This window comes from Bactrocera neohumeralis, chromosome 5, assembly GCF_024586455.1.
Source record: "Bactrocera neohumeralis isolate Rockhampton chromosome 5, APGP_CSIRO_Bneo_wtdbg2-racon-allhic-juicebox.fasta_v2, whole genome shotgun sequence".
In the NCBI taxonomy this organism is placed as follows: domain Eukaryota; kingdom Metazoa; phylum Arthropoda; class Insecta; order Diptera; family Tephritidae; genus Bactrocera; species Bactrocera neohumeralis.
This window is the reverse complement of record NC_065922.1, coordinates 1354172-1364130: the sequence shown is the minus strand read 5'-3', so window position 1 is coordinate 1364130 and position 9959 is coordinate 1354172. Positions and strand designations below refer to the sequence as shown.

The 9959-nt window shown below is 37.4% G+C and overlaps 1 long non-coding RNA gene across 2 annotated transcripts; it reads left to right on the top strand.

Moving 5' to 3' along the window:
* Positions 1–5012: 5012 nt before the first annotated feature.
* Positions 5013–6670, top strand: LOC126758127 (uncharacterized). Of its 2 annotated transcripts, none has more exons than XR_007666823.1 (3): positions 5013–5383; positions 5437–6078; positions 6132–6670. It is a non-coding gene; the product is annotated as an uncharacterized LOC126758127 (long non-coding RNA). The 2 variants fall into 2 exon arrangements; XR_007666822.1 differs by having other exon boundaries at positions 5013–5882; positions 5943–6078; positions 6132–6657.
* Positions 6671–9959: the final 3289 nt, after the last annotated feature.

The following is a 9959-nucleotide window of genomic DNA, read 5'->3' as shown; positions in this document are numbered from 1 at the left end:
TGCAGCCACTCTTCTTCTTTACTGGCGTAGACATCGTTTACGCGGTTATAGCCGAGTTAACAACATTCGTTTCTTCTTTTTGCAATGCGGCGCCAATTGGGGATTCCATGCAAAGCCACCTTATCAGTTCTTCGCCGCTGTATTTGAATAGTTCATCGGCCCCCGTCGCTTTGTTGGTCTGGTAATGGAACGTCAGTTCCATCGTCATTGATTGGGGAATCGGGTTCACCATCTCCTGATGCTATGCTTTCACTGCCATTCAGCAGGCTGGAGAAGTGTTCCCTCAATAATTTTAGTATGCTCAGGGCACCAGTCACTAGATCACCTCTGGGGGTTCCACAAGAGTATACTCCGGTCTTGGAACCATCTGTTAACCGCCGCATCTTATCTTAGAATTTTCGACCATTACCTCTGTTGGCCAGCTTGTCAAGATCTTCATACTCACGCATTTCAGTCCCTCTATTTTTTTGTATACAAGTGCCTTTCGCTTCCTTTTCCTGCAAGTCGAGCAGAAAATCGTTCGGATGTTTTAATGTTGTTGGTGGCTTTCCGATCCGGAGACAGCCAGATAGCTTGTTGAATTTTCCAAGCTGGAATCTAGTACTACAAATAACTATTGCTTATGGACACAACACAGTCAGTGCTACTATACGGTAGCGAAATATGGGCCGATACATTAAATGTAGAACATAGACGAAAAGTGCTTGCTAAAGTGCAGAGAACAGCAGCCCTGAGAGTCGCCTCGGCGTACCGCACTGTATCCGAATCCGCAGTGCTAGTGATAAGCGGCGTCATCCCAATAGACCTTCTCGCAAAGGAGAGAAGACAACTCTGGCTATGGAAGAAAGACGGAATAGAAATACACATGGCCACAAGACAACAGGCGAGGAAGCAAACTCTTGAACTCTGGCAAGATCGGTGGACAAGGGAGAGCAAAGGAAGATGGACCGCAAAACTGATTAAAGAAATAGAGAAGTGGCACAGTAGAAAACACGGCGAGGTAAATTACTATATAACACAGATGCTGTCCGGTCACGGGTATTTCCGAAAATACCTATACAACATGGGAAAAGCAGAGAGTCCAGCATGTATTTATGGAAACGATCCCCTAGACGATGCAAACCATACCATTTTCAAGTGCCACCGGTGTACAAAACAAACTCGGAGAACTAAGTGCGGAAAATCTCTTAGAAAAAATGATATCTAGCAGCGAAAACTGGAAAATAATTGCCTCGTACGTGGAACATGTTCTACGCAGTAAAAAAAGAAACATGGACGCGGACTCCCAATAGAAGACGAGCCAAATAGCTTGATGCTGGCTACAAAATCGTAGGCATCCCTGGACGCAGGGAGAGTAGAAATAGAACTGTAATGGGCCCATCTTGGAAACCTTGCCCTGAAGTAATGCGAAAGCGGTTCCGGGGTAGGGGAAAAAATTCCATGATAGAAGGGGGGAGTGTTTTAGTGGGTACACCACTCACGTAGGATAGGATAGATAGGATCCCTATATGGTGCGAAGGCATTTTAAACCGTCCTTACGGCCTAAAAAAAAAAAAAAGTCGATCAGCCCCAATCCATTTGGGGATTTTCATCATGGAGGATGAATTTACCGACCGTTGTGCCAAAGATACCTTCTTTGCCCACCCTGGCGTTAAAGTCGCCATGCACGATTTTGACATCGTGGCGGAGGCAGCTCTTATAGGTGCGCTTCAAGCGCTCATAGAAGGCATTTTTATTCACGTCGTCCTTCTCTTCCTTCTTCACCGAGGTGAATCCTTAGTCTTCTCCTACCACAAACCGTTCATCGAATTTGCGCTCCTTTATATAGCCACTGTAGTAAATGTCAAAAGTACCTGCTCGTTTCAGTTCTTGTCCTGTCCATCGCACTTCTTCGACGGCGGTGATGGCAACCTTTATTTTTACGAGGACATCAACCAGCTGAGCAATGGCACCTTCCCAATCAAGAGACCGAACATTCCAGGTGCATGCTCTTAAATCTAAAGAGGGGTGGTTCGCCTTGTCACTTTAGCTCGCCTTCTAACTGAAGTTCTTTGGCTACCCAGAGGATACTTGGTCTGAGACCGGATGTCGTGAGCTTTTCTACACATGACTCAATCCCCCGCCGACGTTAGATAGTCCTATAGTTGGGATAGTTAGTCTATGTTATCGTTTTGTTCTTCACCAAATAGTCGATCACCTATCAAGCTGAGTCAGTGAATTCATGTTTCGTCGATGGTGCCGTTCATCAAAAGCAGGTTTAAGACCTCGTTGAATCTCGTGAAACCTCGTTTTTATATAATATTGGACCCATTTTCCATATTATCCACTTTTCCAACATCCGGGAATATTCCCAGTTCCACAAACGACCAAAACAGATTGTCAACTTATTTTTTACATAGTGGCGATATTTAGAGGTGAGCCTAAACTTTTCTGCAGCTAGCAAAAGTTCAGAGATTACAATTTGAAAATGAAGATTATTCCAATTTGTTCAAATATTGTTAAAATATTTAAAATAAGTAAAGAAGACTAAGTCCAAAGCTTATTAATATATTTGTAGGAGTGCTGACATTTATCGCTGGATGCGTCACTACTTATATCCGTTATGCGTTTTGTGGACAGCCATTCAAGGTTTGGTGCCTAATGTGTTGTAAATATTTTGTGTCTGTTTTGTGTTAGAGCAAGGCATTTACAGAGAAAGTGGAAAAAGGGTACCTCAAGTCCTTCTAGCTTACGGCTGAGGCAAATTGTGTTACAGGGCAGACCCATTTTTAGCGCATGTTCTCTAAAAGACTTTAAGTCTGAAAATACTATTCCTGGACCAATGTAATAAATTTTTAATTTAAGTCTTATCATACTTGCATAACTGTTTCGTTATCTTGTAATTGGTTATTGATTTCCATCTGAACTGAGTTATTTGTTTAAAATGAGTATAAAACTCTCTATTGTTCGTTCCCAGCGAGCATGGCATTAACTCCGCCTCAAATTCATCTAAAGAAGCTCCTGGTAGCGAACTTGTCTGCTTTTTCTTTGCCAAAAATCTAGGTGGAGTTTTTTTCTATCTGTCTTGGCTATATTAATTATTGTGGTTTTCTGCCAAATAAAGCTATTCCACCGGAAACTAGCAGTCATGGCAGATCGATACAGGGCGTTGTGTGAATTCCCTTTGTTAGCAGCTTTTTATAACCACAGTCATAAACCGTTGTGAAAAAATGTTTTAAAGAAATATAAAGTCATGATTCCACTTTTAATCTCTTGTGCTTTTGGCTTATGTGGTTTTATAGAATAGTTCGATCTTCGCAACACGTTTAGTTTAATTTAACGTATTTAATTAATTGAGGTACAGTGAAACAATGTACATTGGAAAATATACATATGCACAGTAAAATTTCTTATAACCGGACACCCATGGAGTGCTAAAAACGTGTGTTTAAAATTTTGGGTCCGAAGCTGCAACTCAGATCTATATCCGTATTTCAACTGAACTAATAACTGCAAGTCAATATTAGCCAGCAGTGAATAAATGACAATTATATCATTTATATTTATATCCCTTGAACCACCGAGAGACAGACGGTCTCAGCGCAAGTCAACTTTGCTTATTGTTCTTAAAAATCTGCAAAACTTCACAAATTAATAAGAATTTAAAAAAAACGTAAACTACAGTTTGTATTTAATTTTTTTCCACATTTTATGAGCTCTTGTCTATTTATCGGAGAGAATTGAACGAAATATTAGTAAAATAGTGTCCTTGACCGGTTTTGGAGCATCCGGTTATATGAATTGGTTTTGTATGAAAATATTAATGAAAACGTAGTGTTTATGAAATTTGTGTGTGGTTTCAGGAGCTATCGGGTTATCAGGACAGTCCGTATTGGCGAATTCACCGTATATATTGGGTAGTTTTATATATATATAATAATAAATAAATAAACAAATATGTACCATTTTGGTCGATCACTTTTTGCCGTTTTTTCGTTAGAGACATTCTTCTTCTTAATTGGCGTAGAAACCGCTTAAGCGATTATAGCCGAGTTAACAACAGCGCGCCAGTCGCTTCTTCTTCTCGCTACGTGGCGCCAATTGGATATTCCAAGCGAAGCCAGGTCCTTCTCCACTTGGTCCTTCCAACGGAGTGGAGGTCTTCCTCTTCCTCTGCTTCCCCCGGCGGGTACTGCGTCGAATATTTTCAGAGCTGGAGTGTTTTCGTCCATCCGGACAACATGACCTAGCCAGCGTAGCCGCTGTCTTTTAATTCGCTGAACTATGTCGATGTCGTCGTATATCTCGTACAGCTCATCGATAACTTTCGCAGAACTTTTCTCTCGAAAACTCGCAACGTCGACTCATCCGTTGTTGACATCGTCCAAGACTCTGCACCATACAGCAGGACGGGAATTATGAGTGACTTATAGAGTTTGGTTTTTGTTTGTCGAGAGAGGACGTTGCTTCTCATTTGCCTACTCAGTCCGAAGTAGCACCTGTTGGCAAGATTTATCCTGCGTTGGATTTCTAGGCTGACACTGTTGGTGGTGTTTACGCTGGTTCCAAGATAGACGAAATTATCTACGACTTCAAAGTTATGACTGTCAACAGTGACGTGAGTGCCAAGTCGCGAATGCGACGACTGTTTGTTTGATGACAGGAGATACTTCGTCTTGCCCTCGTTCACTACCAGACCCATTTTCTGTGCTTCCTTGTCCAGCCTGGAGAAAGCAGAACTAACGGCGCGGGTGTTGAGGCCGATGATATCAATATCATCGGCATACGCCAACAGCTGTACGTTAGAGACATTATTCCATAAGAATAGGAAGCGAGCGAACCATTGTTGTGCTACACCAATTGATACAGCATCATCTCCGTAAACTTAACAAATTTAATTGGTGGCTTGCGAGCATTTCTCCCTATTTTTATAGAAAAATTTCAAGCGAAATTCTTTATTATTTTCACTAATATTTGAACAGCTGTAACTTTTTTCAACTTCCCCGATTTTATTTTTTTAGTTAATGCCCCTATTGCGGTTTTCAACCCGACTTGGTCGAATTGAAGTTAAGGCAACTCAACTTCAGATCAACCAAACTCTTTTTCGGTATTGCGAACTTCAACTAAGTTCAGTCGAAGTATGATTGGCGTTGCCAACCTAAGAAAGGGAAATTTGACAGATAGTGAAACAGCTAAAATTTTGTAAACGACATATTTAAACAATTGAATTCAGTTGTCGCTCGCGAAAAAGTGAATAAACATATATAATAAACAATAAATAAAAAATGGATATAAGTTTTGATTTATATTACAATGACGAAAATACTGGGGGCAAAATTGATGTGCTACGTATACGAAAAAGCCTTCGTGATCACTCAAATCCATTGGAGCTTCCAAATGCAAAGTAAGCCATAGTTTTTTCACAATTGAATTGCTTTTTAATAATGTTTGTTGCAGATTCATAAGTTATTTTCGATTAAATAAAGAAGCATTTTGTTTTACTACATTACTGAATGAGATGAAGGAACATTTCCACAAACGTGTGCAAGGATCGGCCATACCTCCAATATTAAAATAATGCACAACTCTGCGTTTCCTTGCTGACGGTGGTTATCAAAAATGCAGTGGAAATGATTTTAACATTGGGTTGGCGCAACCTACGATATCTTTAGTAATTAAAGAGGTTCTAAATATAATTGAACAACGTATTAGTGCCCAATGGATTAAAATTCAAATGACTGAGGAGGAGCAAAACGCTTCAAAAGTTTCATTTTATTCAAAGAGTGCTTTCCCGGGAGTAGTTGGTTGTATCGACGGGACTCATGTTCGCATAATCACCAAGAAAAGAAGTGCAACATCTTTATCTTAACAGAAAGGGCTACTACAGTTTAAACGTGATGATTGTATGTATAAAATCTGAATTATATTAGAAACAAAATGGTATAATTTCTTAAAATTTTTAGCTTTGTGATTATAAAATGTCTATTCGGTATGTGGATGCTAGGCATGCAGGCGCAAATCATGACTCTTTTGTTTTCAATGTTAGCGATTTGAAAGTGCATTTACAGAACAACATACAGAATAACACTTGGATCTTGGGTAAGACTTTATCGTATTTATTGCTAAATAATTAGAGTAATGTAATTTCTTAGGCGACGCTGGCTATCCTCTGCACAAATTTTTAATGACGCCTTATCGCTTGGCGGAAGCTTCTTCACCCCAAGCACGCTACAATACAGTACACTCAAAGGCCCGGAATATTGTAGAGCGGACAATTGGTGTACTCAAGAGTAGATTTCGATGTCTTTTATCTGTACGAGGTTTACATTACACTCCCGAAAAGCTACGCAAATTGTGAATGCTTTGTGCGCATTACACAATATTTGCCAACACTTTCAAGTGGAATCTCCGGAAGAAATACCATCTACTTCACATACTACAATGACCAATGATGTTTTGGACATAGAAAGAGAAGAAGAGGATACGGCTCGAATAATTCGCAATAATATTATGACTTCCCTCTAAATAATTAAAATATTAAATTTCATTTATTATTTCTAATGTGCTATTTATTCAGGCATACATTTAAATTTTATTAAAATAAATTCATTAAATAACAATATCACTTCATTTTTTAATGTAAACTTAAACTATGGTACAAAAATATAAAATATCACTTCATTCCAGAATAATTAAAAATAAAATAAAAAAAATATTACTTTGTGTCTTAAATAACAAAAAAAAATTAAAATCTTTGCGAAGATTTTAATTTAGCAATTTTGAGGCGTTGCATCTCAATTTGAATTTATTGTTTCCAAATTGTGGCTTTCCTCTTCCAACTTCTGGAAACTTCTCCATTAACTCCACCAATTTTTCGAATTTCTTTTTTTGCAACTTTATTTTTTCTAAAAATTTATAAAAAATATTAATTAAAATTAATTTAACATTAATTAAAATAGTTATTTTACCCGTCCTCCATTTTTCTTTAATATTTTTTTGTATTTCACTGCACGAATGTTGAATTATATACTAGTCAACCCCACTTGTACAGAGTTGAAAACCGCAATACCAAAAAAAGTTGAAGTTCGATCATACTTCAACCGCAATTTTTTTTTTACGGATTGAGTTGAAGTTGGCAATACCGAATTTTTAAACTTCGACTGAAATGCAGTTGGGTTGAAAACCGCAATAGGGGCATAAATGAAGTTCTAACCTTTCCAATACTATTTGGGATGACACAATGTAATTGGTGGCACTGAAATTATACGACTCCAACGACATCTATTGACTAAATACGAAAAGACTTTTTCGACTACCCAATATATTATGTAAATATATGTATGTACAGTGAAACCTCTACTTGCGGACACCTCCAATAAGCGGACCCCTCTCTTAAAAATTCAGGAACCAAGTTTTACTTTGCGTTTTCAGAACAAATTCCACTCTAACAACCGGAGGTATTTTCATTACCTCTCGAAAGCGGACGCGGACCTCTCGACAAGGGACAAGAAACTTTGATTACTGAACGAAAGTGTAAAGAAAACAGTAAGAACCTCTGATGAGCGGACGCGAAACTCTTATTTGAAGACAACGAAAACCAATAACTGAAGTAAATGTAGAGTAACTAACCGAACAGCCGAAATCTATATACGAGTAATATAAGTACATACTCGTACACATACCATATGTTAAACTGTGAGGACAAGCATGAACATGTTAAGATGTAACGGGATCTACATATACATATGTAACAATTTGTAGCTATTAACATGGAAAAAATAAAAATTATGATTCATTTGATTTGTGTTTGCAAACCGTTTAAGTCGTGTTAACCGGGAAAATATGCCACAAAAAAAGAAAATACTTTCTATTAAAGAAAAAACGGAAATTTTAAATGTGTTGGAGAAAGAAAATTTATCTGTCCGTGCACTCGGAATAAGGTTAGTGCTTTATAATAGTACAATTTTTTTTACTTTTATTTGTTTGCTTTTAAAGATTCGATATTGGAAAATCCCACGCTGCCACTAATGTGAAAAAAAGGAAGACATTAAAAGGATATGGTTGAGTGGTGATAACATAAATAAAAAGAAAAACTTCTTAAATAGTGATGGTTCAAAAATAGACAATTTGTGTTTTGAGTGGTTTGTCAAAGCCAGAAATCAAAATATACCAGTGTCGGGCCTTATTATAAAGGAAAAAGCAAAACAAATTGCGGGTCAATTAGGAATTCAAACTTTTTCGGCATCAAATGGATGGTTGGGAAAATGGCGGAAACGACATAATGTGACTTTCAAATGCATATGTGGAGAATCTGCTGAGGTTAATACTGAGGATGTACATCAATTCAAACAAAAGCTACCAGACTTATTACTGGGCTACAGACCAGAAGATATATTTAACGCAGATGAAACTGGACTTTTTTTCTGGGCTTTGCCAAATAAGACTCTTGCCATGAAGAACGAAAAATGCGTTGGCGGTAAGTTATCGAAGGAATGATTAACAGTGCTATTGTGTGCCAATATGGCTGGAGATAAAGAAAAACCGTTAGTGATCGGAAAAGCAGCATGCCCACGAGCGTTTAAAAAATGCGATATAAAAAGTCTGCCAGTTGAATGGAAGTCAAATCCCAAAGCTTGGATGTCTCGTGAAATTATGTGTGAGTTGCTACTAACGTTTGATAAAAAAATGGGTTCTCAGATGAGAAAAGTTTTACTATTTTTGGACAATGCCACAACTCACCCTCGAGATATTAAACTTAATAACATAAAGTTGATCTTTTTACCTGCTAATACACCATCCATTTGCCAGCCCCTCGATCAGGGAATTATACAGAATTTCAAATGTCACTACAGATGCAATATTATCAAACATATTTTAACAAGAATAGATGAAATTTCAATGAACAAACTTTCGAAAACATTTGACATTTTGGAGGCTATTTATTTTATTAAGACTGCTTGGGACAACGTAACGATGGAAACAATGGAAAAACTGTTTTTCAAAAGCTGGTTTCCAAAAAAGTTTGAACGAAATTTCTGACTTCGATGCAGAGGACGATATTCCCATATCGACGTTATTGGCTTTGATAAAGCTTTTAAATGAAAATGGGCAAGGGCAGCATTCCGATGACTTTTTGTTAATCGACGAAATTGTTACTACAGAAGATGATAATATTAACATTGTTATTGACGAAACGGTTACTGACGAATTATCTGACAGAGAAACTGAAGATCTAAATGAAGTATGCGCTCAGGAAGCGAGTCAAATTAAATCATACACTGAAGCACTAAAACAACTTCGTCGCATTAAAAAGTTCGTTAGTGACGACGTTACTGGATTTCAGTATGCCAAAAATTTGGAAAGTCATCTTGAAAACTGTTTTATAAAACAGAAACAAGGAAAGTTGCGACAAACTACGGTAAAGGAATTTTTAAAAGTCCAAACATAAATAAATATGTTCAATTTATTATAACTATGAAACATCTCGCAATAAAAATTAAATATATAAATCAAATTACCAAGAAATCTAATTTATAAAAATTGTGGAACCGTCAGTGTCCGCTTGTGGGAGGTTTCACTGTATATACATATGTATGTATATTAAGTAAAATGTAATATGTTTTAAACACATCCGTGAATCCTGCAAATAATAATTAAAAGTTTATTGAATTGATGATATTTGATCCAAGCACAAATTTTAAGTGCACTGATAGTTTTTTATAAAAATGCCTACTGCATTTAAAATATTGAACTGACTTAAGATAAACTGATCATTAATATTAGAAATGTGTTTACTGCGGCAGCTGGTTTGCCAGGGACTTCAATAGCTCTAAGAAGACTGTACTTTAAACTAATTAATTTCGATGTAAGTATGATCAGGATTTTGAGACGAGTTGAAGCCGAATTTCCGTCAGTCCGTTCGCAGGAGCGAAATCGAACCATTGACACAACCGAAAAATGTTGTTAAATATAAAGCTATA